Source organism: Callorhinus ursinus, unplaced genomic scaffold (assembly GCF_003265705.2).
Source record: "Callorhinus ursinus isolate GAN/ISIS: 27379988/994484 unplaced genomic scaffold, GSC_fseal_2.0 scaffold35, whole genome shotgun sequence".
Lineage (NCBI taxonomy): Eukaryota > Metazoa > Chordata > Mammalia > Carnivora > Otariidae > Callorhinus > Callorhinus ursinus.
In genome coordinates, this window is record NW_027397097.1 from 3,221,919 (window position 1) to 3,248,779 (window position 26,861).

At 39.7% G+C, this 26,861-nt stretch overlaps 1 protein-coding gene across 18 annotated transcripts in view; it reads right to left on the reverse strand.

The window, feature by feature from the left end:
• The window catches only part of FAM168A (family with sequence similarity 168 member A), a 205,081-nt gene that overhangs the window by 93,700 nt on the left and 84,520 nt on the right, over positions 1-26,861 (reverse strand). Inside the window, exon 1 of one of the 18 annotated variants that reach the window (XM_073879678.1) lies at positions 12,456-12,549. The exons of 16 other annotated variants lie outside the window; for them this stretch is intronic. The gene's annotated coding sequence lies outside the window, so the exon portion shown is untranslated. Of the gene's footprint in view, positions 1-12,455; positions 12,550-26,861 lie in introns of those variants that run through there. One more of the 18 variants, XM_073879681.1, reaches the window with a different exon arrangement.

Below are 26,861 nucleotides of genomic sequence, written 5' to 3' on the forward strand. Positions count from 1 at the left end.
ACACACACACACACACACACACACACACACACACACACACACACAGAGTTTTAGGTCCCACACCAAAACTACTAATTCAGACCACCTGAGAATCAGAATGCTAAACAAGCTTCCCCCAGATATTTCTGATAGATGGTCAAATTCAGAAACCACTGGCTTAAAAATAAAGGCCAAACTTTATTTTGGCATCCGAGGCCTTCCATGAGCCTACCCCCCCCCCCATCACTAGCTCCTCCTCAGGCCTCGCTCTCTTTGCCCTCTATTCTGGGCATCTAGGAGGTATTAGAGAAGCACTGTCGAAACTGAAGTTTCTTTTTTTTTTTTTTTAAGATTTTATTTATTTATTTGACAGAGAGAGAGACAGCAAGAGAGGGAACACAAGCAGGGCGAGTGGGAGAGGGAGAAGCAGGCTTCCCGCTGAGCAGGGAGAATGATGAGGGACCTTGGGGTCATGACCGGAGCCGAGGACAGACGCTTAATGACTGAGCCACCCAGGCGCCCCCAAACTGAACTTTCTACAGTAATAGAAATGTTCTACATCTGGAATGTCCAATATAGTAGCTATTAGCCACATGTGGCAACTGAAAATCTGACATGTGGCTATGAGCTACCATATTGAACAGCACAGGACTAGAGTAATTGTTAGGACCCTAGAAGATAGGGGTGCCTGGTTGGCTCAGTCGTTGGGTGTCTGCCTTCGGCTTGGGTCGTGATCTTGGGACCCTGGGATCGAGTCCCGCATCGGGCTCCCTGCTCAGCCAGGAGCCGGCTTCTCCTTCTCCCACTCCCCCTGCTTGTGATCCCTCTCTCACTGTGTCTCTCTCTGTCAAATAAATAAAATCTTTTAAAAAAAAAAAGGACCCTAGAAGATAAAGAGGGGCCAGTAAATAAAATAACTCCATTTAACTTTTTTTTTCACATTATTATCAAAGTATATTCACTCATTCATTTAACAAATAGTCACGGTTTACAAGTACTCCTCTAGGTGCTAAGGAAAGAGCACCGAATAAAAAGACAAACATCCCTGTCCTCAAGAAGCTTATGTTCTAGTGAGGTAGTAGAGTAAGGACTGAAGCCAGACAGCTCAGGTTTAGATTATGACTGCTAATCAGCTACACGTTCTTTGAAAATCATTTAGTGTCCTCATGCCTCAATTTTTTAATCCATAATATGGGGATGACAATAGTACTACCACCTAACAGGATTTCTATAAGGATTAAATTAGTTAACGTATTTTGAGTGCTTAGAACAGTACCCAACATATAAGAACTAGCTGTTACTTTTATTGATGTATTTTATTATTATTATGTGTGGGGAGCAACAAGATTAACAAATATCAAAAAATATGGTCAATTAGTGGTATGGCAGAAAAATAAAGCCGGGCAAGGGAACAGAGAGTGCCGGCATAGGGGTTACAATTTTGTTAAGGGGATAGTTAGGGAAGCCTCACTGAGAGGTTGGTACCTGAGAAAAGACCTGAAAGAGGAGGAAAATAAATAAGACATGCAGGTATCTCAGGAAGAATTTAATTCCCCTGTGAGGTGCTTTTAGTATTACTAACACCATTTTATAGATAGGAGAACAGAGCTTCAGACTAAGGAACCCATCCAAGGTCACGTGGCTTATATATGACTAAGCCTAGAGTCAAATTTGGAACTGATGGACTCTAATTCCTTCTCTACCACTGGACCCTGTTTGACCTCTTTCTGCAGTGAAACAATACCAATGCCTCCTTTTCACATCAGTTTCCCCTTCTGGCACTGAGATTTATAGATTCATTCAGACTAGACAAGCTCTGTGAGTTAATGCGTTGCTTGTGGGCAGAGGCCATTAAGCCACCCTGCCCACTTCACAGGCACTATCACCCACCGCTTCCTAAGCAGCTCCACACCAGGAGCTCCCCATGTTAACTGCAGGCTGTGCATAGAAAACAGGCATTTATCAAGACCAACAAGCCTTAAACACCAGGAAGGAGAGGTAAATTATACATCAGAGATAAAGGCCACTGCTTCCAGCCAGGCCTTTGAGGGAAAGAACTCTGGTAGATGTGCACTGTGGGAAAACTATGATCAAAAGTTAAGTTCAACCTACTGAACCTTTGTAATCTAAACTTGGTACACAAGGTCTATAGAACTGAGAAAAAAACCCAAACCTCCATGTCCTCGCTTTACCTGTAAAGAAGTCAGTGATTCAAAATAGTTTCAAGAGGGATGCCTGGGTGGCTCAGTCGTTAAGCGTCTGCCTTCGTCTCAGGTCATGATCCCAGGGTCCTGGGACCCAGCCCCTCATCGGGCTCCATGTTCAGCAGGAAGCCTGCTTCTCCCTCTCTCATTCCCCCTGCTTGTGTTCCTGCTCTCACTATCTCTCTCTCTGTCAAATAAATAAAATCCTTAAAAAAAGTAGAGGTTAGACTAGATGTTCTTTAAAGGTTCCATTTTTAGCCCTTTATACTACATTATGTCATAATGACACAGTACCTCTGTACCTTCACAATCAGACCCAAAATTCATTCATTCAATAAACATTTTATGTAAGCAAGGCATAGAAAACACAAATATACTAAATGACCCCACTCATATATATAAACATTTCAGAACTGTGTTCCTTCTAAAAACAAAACTTGGCTCCAGAATTCTGTAGTTTTGTTTTTATTCTTTTTTTTAAGGTTTATTTGAGAGAGAGAGAGAGAGTATGTGCACAAGCAGGGGGAGGGGCAGAGAGAGAGAATCGGAAGCAGATTCCCTGCTGAGCAGGGAGCCCGACGCAAGGCTGGAGACCAGAACCATGAAGTCATGACCTGAGTCGAAACCAAGAGTCAGTCGCTTTAACTGACTGAGCCACCCAGGTGTCCCAGTTTTTTTTCTAATCACACTTAAGAGGGTTGTGGATCTTTTATTATCAAATTCTATACTTAACAACCCTTCCCAAAACAACAAAACTCTCATTAAATTGTAGCTCACATTTATATTTCTCTCCTTTAAATGACTCATTGCCTGAACTCATTTAGTGGTTTTCCCTCCACTTACTAAATAAGTGGGAGCACTTCTATACATGTCTTTTCCTTACAACCAACCATTAGTCCCTGAGAACAGACCTAACATCTTATTTTTCTTTGCATTCCTAATAAGACTTTTATTATTTATAACCCATACCAAGACTAATCCAAAAGAATGTGAAGTGGTTCATCTTATTAAGATACAAAAAAAATAAGGGGTGCCTGCGTGGCTCTGTCAGTTAAGCATCCGACTTGATTTTGGCTCAGGTCATGATCTCAGGGTTGTGAGATCAAGTCCCACGTTGGGCTCAAGCGCTGGGCGTGGAGCCTACTTAAGATCCTCTCTCTCTCTCTCTCCCTCTGCCCTTCCCTCCACCATCTCTTAAAAAAAAAAAAAGATATGAAATAAAACAGTTTAAAATAAAAAGCAGCTGGGACATGAGCTCCAAATCAAATAATCAAAATTCAGGTCCTATAACTACCAGATATCTACGATATGATTACTGGCAAGTTACAACCTCTCTAGTCAGCTTGTTCATCTGTAAGTAAAGATACATAAAATGCTGTATCTCTCAGAGAGACAGTAAGCAGACAGAAGTTAACAGAGCTGGCTGTCTGGCCAGGCACTCCTGGCTGAATCCCAATCAGAGCTCCACCACATATTAACTGTGTGATCTTGGGCACCTTAACCTCTTTGGGTCTTGGTGTCCTCAACTGTTTCAAATGGTGGTAACACTACTTTTACAGCTGATAATAAGAGTTAACTGAAATAATACATGTTAAGGATTTAATACAGTGTCAGGCACACGGTAAGTATTCAATAAAAAGTTAAGTACTTATAGTAGGCATCATCTTTAGGTTGTTTAGAAAGATGTGTTATATAAGGGGGGAAAAGGCTCTAAACTTTAAATGCTATGAAATGTCTGGAATGCCTTATGACAATTACTCATATCCCAAACTATGGGGCAAATAAAAATGAGGAGAAAACACGTCCAAAGGCAGTTGTCTTAAACCACATTTTGTAAATATAGTTTCTTATAGGTCTCTCTTCTGCATTTTTGGCCTCCTTCTACAAATCTTTAATACAGCAGCAAAGCAGGAGTGGAAATGCAAGCTATACACTTGCAACTGACAGAAAAGGTGAGACTTGAGGTTTTTCCATCAAATTAGGACAAAATTGCCATGTCTCCTCCTTCTGGCTCTGCAGGCTGCCTGCATAGAAATTGATCATCTGTGGCTGCCAGGAAGGCCAATTTAAATTGAAGCAGCTGGTTCAATTGAAAATGTGGCTTTTGTTGTTTTTTTCCAGATACTACCAGGACTACTAGGTGTCTTTGGGTTTGTGACCTGCTCTGTAGGACGACAGGAGGCACAGCCTTCTATGCAGACAGCAGAGGACATAAAAAGGACAGGATACACGAAAGTTACTCAAAAATCCAGTGTAGCATGATGACCGATGTTTCACGTGCACGTCTTGAATAAGCCAGTATGTGTACAGTCACTATGATGTAATTATGTTTTAATGCATTATGATCTGTGTATATGAAGAGTATCAAAGAAAAGGCTTATCTGTGTTCCATATAGAGTCCTAAAATATCAGAACCTAAAAAGCCTTTGGAGGTTATCCAGCCCGGCATCGTTGTTACTGTTAATGCAGGAACTGAAGGAAAGAGGCTTACCCATGGTCACAAAGGCAAGTCAAGGAGTGGAGCTGGGATCAGAACACAAGGCTAGGCCGATTACTGGGGCGCCAGGGTGGCTCAGTCGTTGAGCGTCTGCCTTCGGCTCAGGTCATGGTCCCGGGGTCCTGGGATCGAGCCCCGCATCGGGCTCCCTGCTCCGCGGGAAGCCTGCTTCTCCCTCCCCCACGCCCCCTGCTTGTGTTCCCTCTCTCGCTGTGTCTCTCGCTGTCAAATAAATAAAATCTTAAAAAAAAAAAAAAAAAGACTAGGCTGATTATGGACTTAAGTATAAAATGTAGGAAGGGAATATATTAAAAGCCTTGTCATTTGTGGAGAAATCTCCAGAGACAGTTTAAGAATTTCCAAATTTACATATGTCACTAACTGTAAGTGGGAGACATTCCTTACCTAAGTAAATCACTCTCACCCACCACTGCTTCATCAAATGCTTTTCAAATGCTCACCTCAGGAAAATGAGAAATTATAACAGGTCATGGACCTTTGAGGCTGCTCAAGAACAGCCAGAGCTGCATAGAGTAAGTTTATCCAAAGTGAAATGTCTAAAACAAAGTCCCAGTTTGTAAAGAGTAATAAGACAGAGCTCATTACCCAGTTGCTATCCAGGGTTCCCACAACTCATCGTTGAAGAGGGAGCACATCTACAGTGATATTAATAGAAATAAAAAGTAAATCTTCAAATCTAGAATTCTCTGCTTTCTAAAACCTAGCCCCAACCTCCACTCTCCAGCAGTCCCCTCTCCTCAACAATGCTTTAGGCAAATTACACAGGGGCTTGGTTTTCCAACTTTGTTTAAAGAGGAAGAGAGGTGTATGTTCACGTTCCTCCACAAATCCTGTGCCCTCCCCGTAGATTCAAATCCTAACCATCTTCAGGCCCAGCCCAAGGCTCCCAACTCCAGGAGGCTTTCTTTAAAAAGTACACATTAAAGAGACCTGTCCTATTCACCGGGCTATAGTGTCACTCAATCTCATTTGCTGAACCAAATGTGCAGAACCCCTAAGTGCCCAGGGGATTGTCCCCAGGTGGGGGAAGCAGGGGAGAGAAAATGACAGCCACTTTTACATTGTTTTGTACAGTGCTTATTGATTCAGCTAACACAAAATTCTGAATGACTGAGAAACTGAAAAATAAATAAATAAATAAATAAAATAAAGTGATCTGTCCAGCTCCAAACCTTTTGCACCTTTTCTCCTCAATGTTTCTTGCTGCCTTCCTCCCATGTCCCTTCACTTAATCCAACCTGTGCTCTGGCCACATCAGTCTAGTTGCTTCTCTTCAAGTGCAGCCAACACTCGCTGCCTCTGGGGTTTGGCTCTGTCTGGATCATTTTTCCCCTGTCAAAAGCATACCAATCTATTTATAGTTTACTAGAAAAAAGACTGCACAACTTGGACTCAGAATTATCTGAGTTAGAATCCCAGCTCCACTGATTCCTAGCCAAGATCCCCTTCCAGGCCTACCTATGTCTTTCTACTAGACAATGCATTCTCCATAGGTAAAATCAGATAATAACAAATCTGAGTATACCTAATTAACTTGGGTTCTCTGAGGAATATAAAGGTATAAAAGGCATGATCTCTGCCATAAGAGCTTATGATTCTATGTGACTGAGAAAACAGAAGGTAGGAGAATCTGATAGGGGGAAAAATTGGCCTGGAGTTAAAGCATTAGAGCCCTGGTCTCACCTGTGCCACAAAATCTGTGGAATCTGGGTAAATATCTTCCCTTTATTGGGTCTCAGCTTTCTTGCTCTGCAAAATGAGCAGGAGTTAATCAGGGTTTTTTAGGGCCCTCCCAGCTTAGATATTCTGTGGGAAATTCAACATTCATGAGGTGAGCCAAAAGGGCAGTACAGATAATGCCTAATGTAACCAGAAACAAACTGCTGGATTCAATGGAAGCTGCTTTGTGATTGGCAGACCCAATGGAACCTCAAAGGGGAGGTGAGAAAGTTGAAGCCAAATGATGAAAGTATCTGCTGCTAGGAGGTCACAGCTAATCAAAGGAACACTTCTCATTCACAGGAAGCTCTGCATGAACTCTTCATTCAGGTCCCAAGGTCCCAGCCCACACAAAGAAGCCTTGCTGCCTAGAGAGGAGGTACCAGTCACAAGCCTCGCAGGATAAACAAAGGATAAAGTCAAATGGGGCACAGCCCATCCTGCCCAAAGCTGAGGCCACATCTACAGCCTTCCCAGTCATCAAGTTTTTTCCTGCCAGAGCAGGTAATGGAAGGAACAGAAGAGCAGGACTCCAGATGTTGAATTTTTCAAAATATGTACCAAATCTCAAGTTCTTTCAGCCAAAAACATAGTTTTTGCTTTGTAGAACTTACCAATTTCAGAGAAATAGCAACAAATTTTTTTTGTAAGCATCAGAAATAGTACAAACAGTTTTTGCAATTGGTCAGATTCAGGTTTAAATCCCAGCAACTACTTACCATCTACCCAACTGTGGGGAAGTTATTTAACACTGAGCATTAGTTTCTGCATCCATAATAAACAGTGTGACTAAGAATCTCCAACTCACAGAGCTGGCCTGAGAATTAAATGAGATAAATGTGAAGCACACTGCAGTCATTCAATGTGAATTTCTCCTTCCTTTCTGCTCCCATATCATACTATATTTACTATTAATATAGCACTAACCCCACTTTATTATTCTTATATATCTCCATACACATACACACACACACACACTTGTATGTATATGTATTTGTGTATTTATATACTTTTTATATATCTATCTCTGCCATGAGCTTGAGAGCAGGGACAGTATTTTCATCCATATTCGACATCTCCTAAAACAGTGCCTGGCACATAGTAGGGGCCTTAGGAAATTGGATGAATGTGCCTGACATGTGTTTAGTCCTATGCTAGGTGCTATAAAGGGAACAAAATAATGATCACAATAATGTTAAACATAACAAACAATAAAGCATTTACTCTGTTTCAGACACAATTCTAAAGCCTTTAAATTAACTCTTCCTGCTCCCATATCACACTTTGAACAACCTGATGAGGTAGGTATTACTGCCCCCACTTTGTGATGAGAAAACCGAGGCACAGAAAGGTTAAATAACTTGCCCAAAACTGGAACAGGCAAATCCACAGAGAAAGAAAGTAGTTTAGTGTTTGCCAGGGGCAATTCACCTCAGGTCAGTGCCTAGCAGTACATGTCTGCTGATTCTATGAATGTATCAATGGGCCTCTGGTACTTTAAAGAGTAAGAATGTCTGCATGGTAGAAAACCCTTCATTCGTTAATTCATCCAGAAATACTTATTAAGTGCCTTCCAGGTACCTGGCAATGAATAAACAGACATGATTCCTGCCCTCACAGAGTTTATTGCCCAGTGGGGAAGACCAATATGGAATAAATAATTACAAGTATACAACAAATTATTTTTAAAAAAATACAGATTGCTGGGGCGCCTGGGTGGCTCAGATGGTTAAGCGTCTGCCTTCAGCTCAGGTCATGATCCCAGGGTCCTGGGATTGAGCCCCATGTTTGGCTCCTGGCTCAGCGGGGAGCCTACTTCTCCCTCACCCTCTGCCTCTCCCCTATTCATGCTCGCTCTCTCTATCTGTCTTAAATGAATGAATAAAAATCTAAAAAAAAAAAATTAAAAAACCAAAACAAAACAGATTGCTATGGGAGCTTAGAAGACCCAAGAGCACACAGGCACAGAAAATTTAGATTGTAAGGCACCTTTAAAGGTCAGTGAGTCCACATACTTTTAGTTCCTTTTTTTTTCTGAGAGGGAGAGGATGGTAAAGGGCAGAAGGAGAGGGAGAGAGAGAATCCCAAGCAGGCTCCACACCTAGCACGCGCCCAACGTGGGGCTCAGTCCCACGACCCCAAGATCATGACCTGAGCCAAAATCAAAAGTCAGATGCTTAATCGACTGAGCTACCCAGGCGCCGCACATACTTTTCTTTCTTAAGCAGCTGAGTAATAAATAGTCTTTCCCTAACACAATCTCTCCACCCTCACCCCTCATGCAGGTAGTCTAGAACCCAGGCCACCTGTTTACTACAGGCTTTTGCTCTTTTTGCTATTTCAATTCATAGATTTCTAACTTCAACAGAAATAGATGCTACATATTAACAGTTAAAAGACAATACTTAGGGAGGAAAAGTCTTATATGGGTCATGATGGATTGTGCTTGCCCATTATTAGTTCTCCGAGTGTACATTTCTTCAGAAATAAATATTTCTGTCCCTAAAGAAGATCAGGGAAAAACAACAACTCATAAGTATCTTACATACTGCACAAACTTGGTTTTGGCTCAGGGATACCAATAATTTTTTTTGAAATACCTAATATGATTTTGAGTGTTTCTAAACATGAAGGCAGATACTAACACTTCAACATAATATAGGGAGTATATGCCATTCATGTTAGAGTCAATTACAGAAGTAGAAGATTTGGAACCATTCCTTTCAGCATAGGTCATAACTTAATAGTAAATGCCTATAAAAAAGGCAGTGGGCCTTAGGAAACTAGAAAAAGAGCAAAATAAATGCAAAATAAGCAGAAGAAATAAGAATTAGAGCAGAAATCACTGAAATTGAAAACAGGAAATCAATAAAAAAATCAATGAAACCAAAAGCTGGTTCTTTAAAAAGATCAATAAAATTGATACTAAGAAAAAAAGAGAAAACACAAAAGACTAATATCAGAAATGAAAGAGAGGATATCACTATAGATCCTCTGGAAATTCAAAGGACAATGAAAAAATGCTATTAACAACTCTAGATGAAATAGATCAATTCCTGGAAAGACGTCATCTGCCAAAACTCACACAAGAAGAAACAGATGATCTGAATAGACTTCTACCTAGGAAAGAAATCAAATCGATAATCAATAGTCTTCTAAAACAGAAAGCACCACGCCAGGATGGGTTCACAGGATGGGGTGAATTCTACCAAATATTTAAGGAAACAATTATACCAATTCTCTGCAATGTCTTTCAGAGGATAGAGGCAGAGGAAATACTTCCTACCTCATTCTGTGAGACCAGCATTACCCTAATATTAAAACTAGACAAAGATATTACAAGAAAACAACAGACCAATCTCTCTCATGAACACAGATGCAAAAATCCTCAACAAAATATTAGCAAATGAATTCTTAAAGAGTATAAAAAGAATATACATCATGACCAAGAGGGATTTGTCTCAAGTATGCAAGGCTGCTTCAACATTCAAAAATCAATTAAGATAATCCATCATATCAACAGACTAAAAAGAAAAATTACATGATCATATCAACAGATGCAGAAAAAGCATTTAACAAAATCCAACACCCATTCATGATAAAAATTTTTAGTAAACTAGTAAGATAGGGGAACTGTCTCTACTTAATAAAGGCTGTCTATGGGGTGCCTAGGTGGCTCAGTCAGTTAAGCATCAGACTCTTGATTTTGGCCCAGGTCATGATCTCAGGGTTGTGAGGTAGAACCCCATGTCGGGCTCCATGCTGGGCATGGAGTCTGCTCGAGATTCTCTTTCCCTCTGCCCCTCCACACCCCTCACACACACACTGTCTCTGTCTCTAAATAAATAAATAAATAAATAAATAAATAAATAAATAAATAAATAAATAAAGGCTGTCTACAAAAAACTACAGCTAAAATACTGTACAGTGAGAAATTCCAACTTTTCACACTAAGACCAGTAACAAGGCAATGATGTCCCCTCTAGAAATCTTCAAAATCATACTATAAGTCCTTGCCAATGCAATAAGGCAAGAAAAAGGAAATCAAAGTTATACAGATTGGGAAGGAAGACATAAAATTGTCTTTGTTCACAGATGAAATGATCATCTATGTAGAAAATCTAAAAGAATCAACAACAACAACAACAAACTCCTGAAACTAGTATGTAATTACAGCAAGATTGTAGGATACAGCAAGGTTGCAGGATACAAGTAAATTGCTTTTCTGCATATTAACAAAGAGAAAGTGGAATCTGAAATTTAAAATACAATACCACCTACATGAGCACCCCTAAAACGGAAATATTTAGGTATAAATCTAACAGAATATATACAAGATCTACATAAGGAAAACTACAAAAGTCTGATGAATGTAATAAAAGAACTAAATAAGTGGATATACCATGTTCCTGGACAGAAAGACTCAATATTGTCAGGATGTCAGTTGTCCCCAACTTGATCTATAGATTCAATACAATCCAAATAAAAATTCCAGCAAGTTATTCTATGGATATCGACAAACTGATTCTAAAGTTCATATGGAAGGGCAAAAGACCCAGTATAGCCAATACAACACTGAAAGACAAGAATGTAGTTGGAGGACTGAGGCCACCTGACATCAAGATTTACTATAAAGCTACAGTAATCATGACAGTGTAGTATTGGTGGCAGAATTGACAAACAGATCAATGGAACAGAATAGACAGCCCAGAAATAAAGCTACGTAAATACAGTCAATTGATCTTTGATCAAGGAGCAAAGGCTATATACAATGAAGCAAAGATAGTCTCTTCAACAAATGGTGCGGAAAAACTAGGCACGCACATGCAAAATAATAATAGTCTAGATACAGACCTTACACCTTTCACAGAAATTAGCAGAAAATGGATCACAGACTTACATGTAAAACACACAAGTATACAACTCCTAGAAGAGAACACAGAAGAAAACCTAGATAACCTTGGGTATGGTGATGCCTTTTTAGCTACAACATCAACGATATGACCCATAAAAAAAATTGATAAGCTGAACTTCATTAAAATTAAAACTGTTGCTCTACAAAAGACAGTATAAAAAGAATCAAAAGACAAGCCACCAGTAGTGAGTTATCTCAACTGATTGTTCACAGAAGACAAGCCACAGATTGGGAAAAAATATTTGCAAAAGACATCTGATAAAGGACTATTGTCCAAAATATACAAAGAACTCTTAAAATTCAACAACAAAACAAGCAACCCAACTGGGATACCTGGGTGGTTCAGTGAGTTAAGCATCTGACTCTTGATTTTGGCTCAGGTCATGATCTCAGAGTTGTGAGATCGGGCTCCATGCTGGATTTTTTCTTTCCCTCTTCCTCTGCCCCTTCCTCCACCCCTGCCCACATACATGCACACAAGCTCTCTCTCTCAAAAAAACATAAATAAAAAATTTTAAAACTTAAAAAAATTTAAACGGACCAAAGATCTTAACAGACACCTTGCCAAAGAAGATACACAGGTAGCAAGTAAGATTATGAAAAGATGCCTCACATCATAAGTCATCAGGGAAATGCAAATTAAAACAATGATGAGATACCACTACACACTTATTAGAGTGGCCAAAATCTGGAACACTGACAATACCAAATGCTGACAAGGATGTAGAGCAATAGGAACTCTCATACATTTCTGGTGAGAATGTAAAAGAGTACAGCCACTTTGGAAAACAGTTTGGCAGTTTCCTTCAAAACCAAACATCTTCTTACCATGTGATCCAGCAATCACACTCCTTAGTAGTTATCCAAAGGAGCTGAAAATGTATGTCCACACAAAAACCTACAAAAGGATATTTATAGGCAGTTTTATTCATAACTGCCAAAACTTCAAAGAAACCAAGATGTCCTCCAATAGATGAATAAATTGCAGTACATCCAGACAATGGACTATATCTATCATTCAGTGCTAAAAAGAAATGAGCTATCAAGCCATGAAAAGACATGGATGAAACTTAAATGCATATTACTAAGTGAAAGAAGACATTCATAAAAGTCTACATACTGCGACGCCTGGGTGGCTCAGTGGTTAAATGGCTGCCTTCAGCTCGCAGGTCATGATCCCAGGGTCCTGGGATTGAGCCCTGCATCAGGCTCTCTGCTCAGTGGGGAGCCTGCTTCTCCCTCTCCCTCTGCCTGCTGCTCCCTCTGCTTGTGCTCTGTCAAATAAATAAAATCTTAAAAAAAAAAAAGTCTACATACTGTATGATTCCAACTATACAACATTCTGGAGAAGGCAAAACTATGGAGACAATAAAAAGATCAGTGGTTGCCAGGGTTGAGGGGGACTAGGTCTTGTGAGGGCGGTGAAATACTCTGTATGATATTATAATGATAGATATGTCATTATATATTTGTCCACACCCAAGAATATACAACACAAAGAGTGAACTCTAAGGGAAACTACAGACTTTGAGTGATTATAATGTATCACTGTAATTTCATCTTTGGTAAAAAATGTACCATTCTTCTAAGAGATATTGGTAGAGGAGGAGGCTATCCATGAGTGAGAGCAGGGGGTATATGGGAAATCTCGGTACCTCCCTCTCAAATTTAGTTGTAAACCTAACACTATTCTAAGAAAATAAAACCTTAAAATTTTTTTAAGTGGAGTTAGGGGAAAGAGTGGTGAGTCCCAGTGATTCCACTTACTGACTGTGTGCTTTGGGGGCAGGAGCAAAGGCTATTATCTAGTTCACTCTTGTATTCTCAGTGTCTAATACAATGTCTACGTCTTGGCACATAGTAGTACTCAAAATACACTTGTTGAAAGCCTGAATGAATAAAGGAACTGCTTACATTTTTTGAAAGGTTTTCTTTTGCTAACACTAGTAAGTGACAGAACCAGGATATGAAACCTCTGCCTCTCTATACTACAGGGGTGTCTATCCAGGGATTTTAGACAGTAGTATACATGCCTATAATAGTGCTCGCTTCGGCAGCACATATACATGCCTATAATAAAGCTGCATCCATTTCTCAGAGAAGATAAAGTACCCAGCTAGGAAAAATGTCCTGGTGACAGATTATGTTTCCCAAAGATTGCCACAACCCCATCAAGAGGTAAAGCCTAATTCTCCTCCTCATGAATCTGAGCTCGATTGACCCAACCAATAGTATGCAGCAGAAGTAATGTCGTGTGACTTCCAAAGCTAAGTCAAAAATGGCCATTCGGTGGGGGTGGGGTGGGGGGAATGGCCATTCAGCTTTTGCCTGGTTCTCTTGGATACTCCCTAGAAAGCATCCTTCACTCATCATTCATTCAAGCTTCCAACAAATATTTGTTATGAATTCCTGCTATATGGCAGACCCTAGACATTGTTTTGTTTTGTTTTAAAGATTTTATTTATTTATTTAACAGAGAGAGAGACAGCAAGAGAGGGAACACAAGCAGAGGGAGTGGGAGAGGGAGAAGCAGGCTTCCCGCCGAGCTGGGAGCCTGATGTGGGGCTCTATCCCAGTACCCTGGGATCATGACCTGAGCCGAAGGCAGACGCTTAACGATTGAGCCACCCAGGCGCCCCGACCCTAGACATTATTTTAGGCACTGAGAATGCAACAGGGAACCACTCAGCCACTGCCCCTTATCCTCATAGAGTTTATACTATAGAGGAGGAAAGAGATGAAGGGCAGGTAGGACAGACTTAATACATCCTATAATTACAACTTGTAAGAGATGCTCATAAAAAAGCAAACAGATGTTCTTGAGAATGGCAAGTCAAGAAAGGACACTCCAAAGTGATGACATTTAAACAAGCCATAACAGAAGAGCTATTAGCCACAGAGTTAGCTGTTAGGGAAAGGAATAGCATGGGCAAAGGCACTGAGGCAGAAAAGAGTCCAACATGTTCTCAGAGGAACTGAGAGACAATGAGTGGAACAGAGTGGACACAGTGGAGAATGCACAAGGACGAGAGAATAGATTTTGGAGGCAATACTGGTGGAGTTAATCATAGATCAGTGAGAGTAGCATAAGAGTAAACTCACCTCTTAAAATTATAATTTAAATATTATTTTAAAGCCAGCTTTATACAACTTCAGATATAAAACAAAAGAACTCAAGGAATAAGTGCTGATACTGAATACTATATAACTAGATGTAGTCACATAGCAAACATATTATGCAAAAAGGGGAATGTTTCCAAGACAAAGGAACATACGGTTTGAAGGCCTTCCTGTAATTAACCTCTTTAGAATTTCAGGACACAGAAAGACAGAACTGACTTTCTCATTGACTCATTAATGGTGCATTTCATAAATCATACCTGATTTGACCTAGTTTCTTTAGCAGTCGTCTCAAAATGTTTCTCTGAAACCATAATTCATAAATGGGGAGGATGATCAAGCCTGTCACCAAAGGATGCCCTGTCTAAAAAGAAACAGCCTCTTTATAGAATTCAGAACATCAAAGGGGCTCCCTACATATCCTGCCCAAAGGCTTTGTCCTCTTATCAGGTGTCAAGCCTATGAAAAAGAAGAGATGGGCTTACACATTATTTCACACTACTGTCAAACATCTGTCCCTGCACCCAAAGACAACTAAAATAACAAGCTGAAAAAACCATTACTGGAAATGGTTCTCACAAAACCACCATACAAGCCTGAGACCTCCCAGCAAATACTACCTAAACAGCAAAGACCTTTGGTCTAGAAGACTGTTTCTTAAATTGGTTGAAACCAGTAAGTTCCAAGTTACAAATGAGCTGATAAAATTTTATTATGGTAGTTTCAGTACACATGTTATTACTTTAATAATAAGATGGATTTTAGTCTTATAATTTGAAAGGGTTGGTGGCTTTTTCTGCATGTGCAACCTAGCCTATTTTTGTGGCTCTCAGTAGGAGCCATAAAAGGAGGAGCCCGTCAGCCCCCTCTCCAAGAACAGTCTGAATAACAGAACACAGGGACTTTCTTGTCTGGACTGTTGTTGCAACACCTGTGGAACTCTCTGAAGGCATTGCTCCTCCGGGACAAGAAGCTGACACACACCCACCCCTACCCACTATGTGATCATGAACACTTGACCAGACTAAGAACCCTTCCTTTTCCTCTCCACTGAGCCCAGGGGTGACAAGAGATAAAAATAAAGCTCTGTTCTTGTTTTTGCTAATATCTGGTCATGACGTTTGCTCTGCTGGCAAATAACAGCTCTTATTTTCATCTTCAGAACTAGGAAATCAGTCTTTAACAACCACAAAGCAGCCTCACCAGTAAGCACAGAAAACCAAAGGAGCTTGCAGCTAATGCCTGTGGACAAGAATGCTTTAATGGTAATACCAAAGAAAAGGGGATAACCTAGTATTTTGAAGTAAACCACTAAGGCACTGACTCATACTGAAGCCTTCACCTTAGGTTGAATCTTGTAGTTGACACCTGAGGGCGAAGAATGATTCTCCAGCACTAGACAATGGGATTCCTCACTGAGAATAAAATTCTCACATATGATGGATAAACAATAAATCATTTACAGAAGTGACCCAAAGAACTACCTGGAACACAGGAAATCTCGGAGCACTAGAGTCCAACAAAGATGCCAAAGAGGGAATTCTCAAGGAAGCTGAAATTGCAGCTTAGAAAAGAAGGAAACCCACCTGGCTGAAGGAGGGGAAAAAACAAAGAAAGTAGTGGAGCAACAGCTTGCATTCAAGTTCTCTGACTCCCAAGCTTAGGCTGTGACTTCCCTCTCTTATGACAGGATTATTTTGTCTGGGGCCAACAATTGATTTTTAAAAATTATCTCTTCCTTTCTCTCTCTTTCTCTCCATGCATATGAAAAAATGCCTCCATGCAATTGCTATAAAAGAGCTATCCCTAGCCCATCAAAAGGGAAAGCAAAACAAAACACGGCAAAGCTGTCAAGTTGGCCTTCAGAAAGTAATTTTATGGTAATTTATTACCCCAGCATCAGCTACCCAGGGACTGGGTCATTAGGACTCTTGTTTGCTACGTCAGGCACTTTGTAGTATCCCAGATGCAGAGGCTGTAATGACCAATATAAAAAATACCAAGAAGGCCCTGTTGGAAGCACAAGTATTCACTTGTATGAACATCACCAGCAAACACTCCAAGGTAGGCTGGAGCATTGGTGAGAGTCAGAGAACCAGAGCCAGAGTCTCAACTTCTCTAGATATTCATTCTAAAACCTTGGACCCCTAACTCTCCAGGCCTTATTTCTATGTATGGTAATAGCCCTTTACTTCCTATGTATGTAGTACTATAAAGCTTATAGCAAAAAAGCAGCAGCCCCCTATTTACTACTGATTTCTGCTTCCCAAAGGCAAGTGCTTTCAACTTTTAGCTCTTTCTCTTGGCATTTATCTCTTTATTTCAAAAAAGAAAAAAAAAAAAAAACACCATGCTTGTTTACTGATTATTTAATTTGGGGGGGGGTGTCAATTTTAGTCATATTATCTTTCTATACAACATGATCATCACCCCCACAACTATCCATACACACTACCCCTTCCACTAACATATTCACATCACAATTTTTAGTTAAATTAATATTTAAGATACACCCATACCATGGAATATTACTTAGCAATCAAAAGGAATAAACTATTGATATACACAACCACTTGGATGGATCTCAAGGGCATTATGCTGTGTGGGGGTAAAAAGGCCATATACTGTATGATTCCAATTATATATTTATCTTGAAATGACAAAATTATGTAGATGTAAAACAAATTAGTGGTTACCAGGAGTTGGGGATGGTGAGTGCTATGACTTATAAAGGGATAACATGAGGGAAATCTTCGGAGTAATGGAATATTCTGTATCTTCACTGCAGTGGTGGTTACCCAAATCTACATGTGATAAAATGGCACAGAACTAAACACACACATTGCACCAACATCATTTTCCTGGTTTTGATACTGTACTATAGTTACATAAGATCTAACCATTGGGGGAAACTGGGTAAAGGGTACATAGGACCTCTCCGTACTATCTTTGCAACTCCCTGTAAATCTATAATTATTTCAAAATAAAATGCTTTAAAAAATTGTCAAGGTTTACATTATTAAAATGATTTTCACAGCTAAGCCACATAATGTATTATGACTGCATTGCCTTTCTTGGACGACTAGAATTCTAGTTTTTCTTGGAATTAATAGTTGCCTCAGTTTTAATGTCCTTTTCCCCACTTCAGCTCCAAATACTCTAAAATAACATTACAGTTCCTTTTAATATGGTCAAAAATATCAAATAAAATATTGGTTGCATTTTACCTTTACTTTAAAACTTCCCTTTTGGAGGCCTCCACCCTCTGGTTCCAATCTGGTAACTCTAGTCTCTAGGCCTCCTGAATAGCTGTGGTCCTGGAATAGCTCTTTATCACCATTCTGGGGTTTCTACTCACGTTTCTCTTTTATACTGGATTCCCTTGTTTCCTGGATCCATGCCTTCCTCTTTCTCTTCCATCCCATTATGATATACCAAACTACTAAGTTTCCTGAGATAGCATACGTAGAAATAAATCTTCTGAGATGTTGCATTTCTGAAAATATCTTTTGGTTTTTTTCGACCTTCATATCTGATAGTTACTTTTGACTGGGTATAGAATTCTAGGTTGAAAATCATTTCGTCTCAGAATGTAAGGTCATTCTTCCACTTTTTTCTAGCTTCCCATATTGCTTTTGAGAAGTCCAGTGTCTTTCTGTATGTCCTGTTAATCCTCTCTGGAAGCTTTTACAATATTCTCATTCTACCCGGTGTTTTGAAATTTCATGATGATGTATTTCTTTTTTTTTTATTCATTGTACTGAGCATACTTGACGGGGTTTTCAATCTAAACATATGTATACTTAAGTTCTAGGAAACTGTATTATGTCTGATGATTTCCTTCACCTTATGATCCAACACCCAACTATTAGATCCAGAGATCTAAAGGGAAGAAACTAGTGAAATTAGAAGGAAATCATAAAAAATAATTAAATCAATTCTTTTGAATTTAAATAACTTTTACATTAAAATAAATTTTAAACTGATCTTCTCTCTTATTTCCTTCATCATCTCCTATTTTCTACTTCTTTGTTTTTATGTTCTTTATTTCTGATTTTTTTTAAGTGTCAAAAAGTTCTTTCTTGTTCTCGGGCTATTCCTTTTTTATAATAGGACGTTATTCTTGTTTCACAGAGGCAATATCTCCTCTGAGTTTTTTTCAAATTTCCTTTTGCTCCCTACAGTGTCTTGTGCTCTCCACCCACCCCTCTTTTTTAGAGGCAGTTTGTTTCATCTGTTTATTTTCATTCTGTTATTCATGTTACAGGTTTTTTTCAAGTATCAGGTGATCATTGCCTATTCTTTCATATTTAAGAGTAAGGCACATACAGGTACACTGTATGAGCAGTAGGGCATGTTAACTTCTAGGCTTCACTGTCACAAAAGAAAATAACAAACCAGTTTTTTATTGGGGAGGCCCTCAACATCTGTGAGTCAGTTTCTCAGAAAGGAATCCTTCAACCTCCCACCAGAGAAGAACAAGCCTGATTACCTATATGTCTGGGAGCTACTAAATGGATGGAGACCTTCACTTAATCTCTGGCCTCAGAATGTCACCTCTCCTTTTCTCTAAGTGTGATATTCCCAAGTCCAGAGCCTCTGTGATTTTATTTCCCCAGAGAATAAACCTCCAATGTTCTGCTGAAATAGCAAAAAGATCTGGGGTATTAACTGTTCCTTATGTAACCTTTGAACTCTTGTTTTCAGCTCCACCTCTCAGCCTAACATTCAAGATGCCAAGAACCCCTGATATCTAGAGCTTTCTAGGACTCCATACCACAAATGGCTTTTTTTTTTTTAAAGATTTTATTTATTCATTTGAGACACAGAGATAGAGAGAGAGAGAGCATGAGCAGGGAAAGAGGCAGAGGGAGAGGGAGAAGCAGGTTCCCCACTGAGCCAGGAGCCCGATGTGGGGCTCGATCCCAGGACCCTGGGATCATGACCTGAGCAGAAGGCAGACACTTAACCATCTGAGCCACCCAGGCGCCCCACACAAATGGCTTACTTTGTTCATATTCACAATCCCTCTGCAGCCTCAGCATTCTGCCTTTCCTAATCCACTAAACCATTCACCACTTGTGCCTCTTTTCCATGTTCTCCTGTTCTCTTAGCCTTTGTGAGTTAATACTACTTTTATTCTATTTCCATGGGGTTTTTAAAAAGAGATAAGATGTACATACTCAATCCACTTTATTTTAATCATAAGCCCCCTCATGAAGATCTTGAGAGAACAAAAGATAGAAAGAATATGAAAGTTCTTTTTAAACTTGTAAATGTTCAGGAGTAGTATTAGTGGTAGGGGTAGATGCTATTTTTAAATAGTTATTCCAATATAAAGGATTTTTCTCTCCAGTGTTCTAGAGAAGCACCAAGTTTCATAAATAAAATGGCAAAAATATTTGCAGTCTATATATCAAAAGACGAATACCTTTAATATACAAAGAGCCCCCCTCACCAAACTGATTAGACCCAAAGAACCTAGCAGAGAATATGCAAAAAATGACACACAATTCACAGAACTACAAATGGCCAATAAACATGAAAAAATATTTAACTGGTCTAGTAATTAGGAAGATAAAAATTAAAACAATGAGGTCTTTTTCTCTCAATAAGCATAGCAAAAGCTGTAGAGAGTGATAATATCCAGCGTTGACAAGGTATGATGATGTTCCCGGTGATAATCAAAAACCTAAAATTAAAAGTGCCTTCTTGCTCCTGAGTTTTTTTTAAGATTTTTTTCTTTCTTTCTTTCTTTTTAATCATTTATTTTAGAAAGAACAACAAAGATAGAGAGAGAGAGCACAAGCAGGAAGGAAAGGGAGGAGCAGGGAGCCCTACGCGGGGCTCCAACCCAGGACTCTGGGATCATGAGCTGAGCAGAAGGCAGACGCTTAACCAGCTGAGCCACCCAGGCGCCCCTACTGAGTTCTAATTTTAACCCTCACTATGTGACTCTGAACAAGTCGTCTTCCCTCCTTGGGTCTCAATTTCCTCATCAGTTTTGTTGTTGTTGTTGTTTTTAGACAAGAACAAAACCCAAAATCATCAAGAGTATCTGACTTGCTTATCTCACAGGACTGTTGTGAAGAAAAAAGCAACAATGGCCACGAAAGAACTTTGTAATCTTTACAGCTCAATGCAATCCTGCACCATTTATGAGAAGGAAAATGAGAGAGTATTCATTTCTTTTTCTTCTTAAGATTTTATTTATTTGCCAGAGATAGAGAGAGAGAGAGAGCACAAGCCGGGGGAGCGGCAGGCAGAGGGAGAGGGAGAAACAGGCTCCCTGCTGAGCAGGGAGCCCAATGTGGGACTCGATCCCAGGACCCTGGGATCATGACCTGAGCTGAAGGCAGACGCTTAACTGCCTGAGCCACCCACATGCCCCACGAGAGAGTATTCTTAAAAATAAACTGCTATTGTTCTCTAAACATCCTATGAAAAAAAACAGTGAATTTTCCCAAAGAACTACAGAAAAAGAATTAAAAAGAAGAAATCTAGGTTTTGGTTTTACCACAGGACTTTAAACAAGTCCTCTAATCTCTGTGTTTCAGCTTTGAACATCTCTGGAAATCCTGTAACTCTGTGAGAAAAAGAGAAACGAAACCCTTGATCTGAAACTGTTGGAATTCAGATTTGCCAGAGTCTCTTGCGTGAAGAGGCTAAGTAGATCAGAGGCCAGCTTTGTAGAGACATCCAGTTTACTGTTCTATAAAACATTTTTTTACTGGCCAACCCTCCTTCTTGGCTTATACCAAAGAAATAGCAAAATAATGGCATGATCATACCTCTTTAAAGGCCTTTGACAAACCCTCCCTCAGTCCTGTGTACAAACAACGAACCCAGAAATACAAGCTAGTGGAAGTTTTGAACCACAACTCAGTCTTTGTACTCCACTTTCTCTATAGAGAGCAACTTGGAATAGCAACAGTAGGACTACAGCTTGGGAAGGAAACTCTCAGGGGAAAGAACTCCATAGTTCTGTCTGGAGACAAGGTAGTAAAAGGAATACCAACAGATCAAGTAAAACAATTCCTAAAGGAAATGATAAGACCTCCCCCACTGAAAGAACTAATGAGTAATTATTAAGCCCTGATCCATCCCACAGGAACTATCATACTCTCAGGGATCTTTTCCTTCAGATCTCCTAAGAACAGTCATAGCCACTAGTTAGCACTTAGCATACGCAAATACTATGTGTCAGGCACTCCACTAGACATTTTCATTTACATTAGCCAGTTTCTTTTTCAAACCAAACCTATTCTGGAAGAATTACTAGCTCCATTTTACAGATAAATAAATTCAGAACTCAGAGAAATTAATAGATTTACCCCAAATTATGGATCATTATTACTGCCATTATTATTTATCATTATTCTCATTTTAGTGAAGAGGAAACTGAGAATCAGACAGGATAAATAGCTATTAAGTTGTTAAGTAGCAGAATGGGGTTTTGCCCAGGTGACAGTGCTATTACAGCCCATGCTAATTCCACTACATCGCTTTTCCTGTTTGATGCTAAACCACAAATGAAAGTAAGATTTCAACTCTCATGAGTATGCAGTTAAAAATAAATGACATGTGCAGACTCTTTCTTCAGTTCCTTCCAAAGAATAAATGTCATCACTTCTGAAAAGCAGTTAAGCAGCAGCATTTACTGCCAGGAAAATCAAAGGGGAAGGTAACTATTCTAAGATTCTCTAGTCAATGGTAGTACCAAAAGACACGAAGGAAAGGTGACATTGGCCCAAGGGCTTCTCACTTTCATGAGGAAATCACACTCTCATGTCAGCAATCAGTGGCCATCCCAGTGGATAATCACAAAATAACTAGCTGAATAATGTGATTAGCAAATACTGACATTATTGGTCTCTTCCAATGTGCTTAATGGAAAGCTTTTCTTGTAACAGTATCTCTCCCAGGCCATATGCAATATGCAAAACCCTTCAAGCTATGAGACAGGCACCAGGGTCCCCAACTTTGCCTGGCTGATGATCAAAGAAAGAAATAACTGACTCTGAAATCTAAATAATTTACCTAAAGTCTCTATATGTCCAGGCTCAGAAGCAACAAACACCCCAATCTCATAAATTTTGCTTCCTAATAATAATTAAGTGGTCTATCTAGTTTCAGGCCCCAGAAAAGGAAAGAAACTTGTAGGAGCAAGAGAAGAAAAGCTTAATGCAGGGAATGTATCAGAACTCTTTTGTGAGCTGCTAGTGTGGGATTTGAAAACCGAATACCCTGCTGCCAGAGAGCAAATGCTTCACAAATTGGATATCTGAAGCTCAGGCTCAAACTGGCTTACTTAAAAGGCCAATTATTAGATACACTATCATCGCAGCCTTGCAAATGCTGCTTTTTTGCTCTGTTGTTATTTCCCCAGCCCCAAACGACCAGAAAGAGAAATCAATTCCACAGATTTACATTGCCATCAGCTAACAAAAACTCTGTACTTGTGCCTTCATATGCTGGGACAAAGGATAGAGTATTCATTGTCCTGTTCAAATTTTGTAACAGTCAAACCTGAGCTCATATCCCAGCTTTGCAACTTACAGGTTGTTTTAACTTTGATCAAGTACCTTGATGTTCCTGAACCTCAGTTTCTCCATCTGTAAAATGGGGATAATACAATGGGCTCTAGGGATGAAATGAACTAAATTGCACATGACACGTAATACATTAATCTCCTTACCCTTCTGAGCAATATACTTATGTGCACAATAACTATCCCAGATTTCAGAGTGTCACCCTTCAGGAAAGGGGAGATGTTTAATTTCATACAATATATCAATATTAACAGGAGAATGTTTTTACTGTCCTCACTCTAGCATCTAATGCAAGGAATACCCATGACAGGCACAAGACAAATGGCATTCAATATGGTTTTAACTGCCAGGGAGGATGCTTAGCTCCAATTCCTTCCATGATAATCAGACTTAAGCCAACCTAGAGAAAACCTAATTTTCCCTATCTTATAGTCTTTCCTTCATCCAAATAGTATTTACTGAGCAACTCTTTAGTGCCAGGCCCCTTCTGGGGCAATGCAGATACAGAAATAAATATGACACTGTTCCAGTCACTACCAAGCTCATGGTGCAATGAGGAAAATAAATATCAAAACAGATTATTACAATATGGAAATTATTATTTGCTTTACGGTTCCAAACCAATTCTTCACTGCCCTGTTTTGTGATACTGGACTGGACTCTACAGGCTACATGTCTCCATTCCCAGTGGGTTCATGTCAGATTTTGCCAGTAGAGGGTGCTGGAAGGAGATTACAAAGCTAAGAGAGAAAGAGGGATTTTTTTCCCCCAGTGTTTGGTTTTCCTACAAGTCAGCAAGTAGATCAGCAGGGAGGAGGTCATGGTAGACTTCAACACAGTGGCTTTCCAGGTTCTGAGGCGAGCGCCCTCCAGCCAGTTTCTTCTTCACCACAGCAACAAGCAGCACATTCCTATGACAAGCATACACTCTTCTCTTGAGGCCTGCATTCAGCCTTGTGGCGCTCTCTTAAACTTCTAAGTTCCTTCCTCATTTGTTTTTCCTTCAGCCCTACAGATGGTAATAGTTCTCAGCAGTTACTACCTCTATTACACCTTAGAGTTTTCTTTTTATCTCCTTTGCAATTAACCACTTTTTATCTAGTTAACAATTCTTTGTATTAAATTTTATGTGTTCAAATTACTGGTGTGGCTTCTATCTCTTCAACCAGACCCTGACTGCTGTAAGTAGGATAAATGCTATTGTGACACTGGTCATGGAGTCTAACCTCCATAAGAAAATTGGAGTTTCAAAGATGGGAAGTGATGTACCTGCCCAAGGTCACATGGTGGTAGAACTGGAACCAGAACTCCTGTATCCTGGTTCTCGATAAACAATAAGCATGTACCAAGCACCTATTCTGTGTCCACGCTCTATGTTGGCTGTTGGAAACAAAAGAGATGAACTATACCAAAATACCTCCCCTCGGGGGCTCACCACCTAGTTGCGGAGGCAGACAGTAAAAAAAAAAAAAGAGTTCTACGGCAGAGTGACAAGCCCTAAGACAAAAAGAAAAGTAATTACTAGCTCTGGGAGGGTCAGAGAAGGCTTCTTAGAGGGTCTCACTGCACCACACTTTATTCCCTTAAACTGAAGGCTTCCTGATTAGATGGTTAAACAACCTCAATATAAACCTATAACCAAGGCTTAAGAAATACAAGTAACCAAACAATAAACCTCCACTCTGGGCATAATCAGAAATACCACTAATGGAAAATCCTTCTAGAATAGGAAGCAATATAGAAACAAATTATGGATCAACACTTGTCAGTATTAACTTAGAAGGGAACCGGACTGGCTTACAAAGGGCAACAGGAGTTGGGATAAGACAAGTACCAGCTATCAGCCTAAAAAGCTCGTTAGAGGAAAGTGTAATTGTACTAAGCTCTGAAGAAACGCTGGCAAGATGAGAGCAGATGCAGCCTGTCTCAGAGAACACCTGCATATGAAGAAGAATACGCCCAATGAGCAGTTGCTGCCACAGCCTAAGGAGAGAGGAGGCCTAGTTTACCTTACTCTCCAGTTCTAGCTGAATCAAGCTAGACGGAATTGTTCTACTGAACTGCCTAAATAAACTCTCTGCCTTTAAGCCTTAGAATGAATGGATTTCAGAACCCTAACATTTCCTGATTCACTGATAAATCCCTCCTGGAGTCTAGAACATTAGGCTATACTAGAAACTCAGTAAGTATTTCTACTTGAGAGTTTAAGTATTTCCTTGTGCCAAACTGGCAATGCAACTGTGTATCTTTAGTGTTTCCGCTTAGGGAATTAAAGTTTGCTGCAAGTCCAAACACAATAGTTCTTTATCCTCCTCCTTTACATAAATTAGAAAAACAGACTGAGAATTCCAATCAGCTGAAACCATCCCAGGGAAGAGGACTTGGCTGTTTTCTAAGAGTTCAAACCACTGGTGCTAATATATCCATATGGCTGGCATATTTTCTCTTTTGGAAGTTCATTCGGATTGAAGGAGGAAGTATCGTGCGTTACAATCAGAGAGCAAGATTTGGAGTGAAAAGAAGAGAATGAGTCCCAGCTCTGTCACTCTTTATTTTGCCAGGTGACCTTGAATAAGTCATTTAATCCCTCTAAGCTTCAAATTTGCCAGACGGGGAAACAGAAAAAATATTACCTGTTCCCTGGGCTATCATAAGGATCAAATGAGGACTATTCTTTCTTGCGCTGAGCTCTAATCTTATGAATCTGACCCTCTCTGTAGAAGACCACATACAGAAAAGACAGAGAACACTAGGGGTGAGTCAGACAACCTGAGATTAGGCCCAGCTCTTCCACTCAATTATGTGCTATGAACACGTAATTTAATCTCTGAACCTCAAATCGCCCTATATATATAAAACAGGAATAATTCTACCTGCCCTATTACCTTGTAGAATTACTACGAAGCTTAAAATAATGAGATGATATGGATGAAGGCAATTTATTTGACAAGCCGTGAAGTTTTATTATAATACCTCACTTGTGTGGAATTCAGTAATCCAATAACCTTGTCTTCTGGATCACATGGAGAACTAAAATTACTGCAAAAAGACCTCTTCAAAGCCAAAATAACTGTCTTTAATTCTTCACACTTTACTGCTAGTCGAATCCCTAGGGCCTCACTTTTCCTTTAAAAACACATCTAATAAACTCAGTAATTTGAGAGCACCGCACACAGTAGGTAAGAAGTGACAAAGAAATGAGAATAAACAACAAGGAGAAAAGGCAGAAATATAATTCTCAACCACAAGATATAAAAAACACTGTATTCACAAGGAAAAAAAAAAGGGTCGTTAAGCTTGTTTTTGTTTTAAAGTATAGCACCAGAGTAGTTAGCACAGAATACAATAGTTCCCATGGGCATCAGTATAACACAGAAAGACGGGATAGTTGATGTTTATAATGATGAACATGAATCTCAAGAAATTAAATAATATTGTCTGTTCTGAAGAGGGGACCCCACTTTTGGACTTTTTATAAGGCACAAAGTCATAAAAACAGAGAAATGAGAGGAGCAACAGCCACAAAATACTGAAAGCTAGAAAGCTTTCAGTGATCAATAACTGACTTACCAGACCCAAGAAAGAGGACTACTGGGGGGGGGGCGGGGCGGGGGGACTTGATTTGTTACTTTTGTGGGGGTTTTATACAACTCCCACAGCTTTCAGAAACTGGTAGCACGATGTTCAGGGTTTCTTTTCCCTCTGAAAAGGATAAAACAGAGTCTCTAGGTAAGGCAAAGAGCAGGTACAGTTGAAGGCAGGGATACTATACTGAAAATAGCAATGTTATGTGAAAAGAATATCGAGGACCTCTCTGCAGCTTTCCTCTCCCATTCAGCTTCCAGACCACTAGC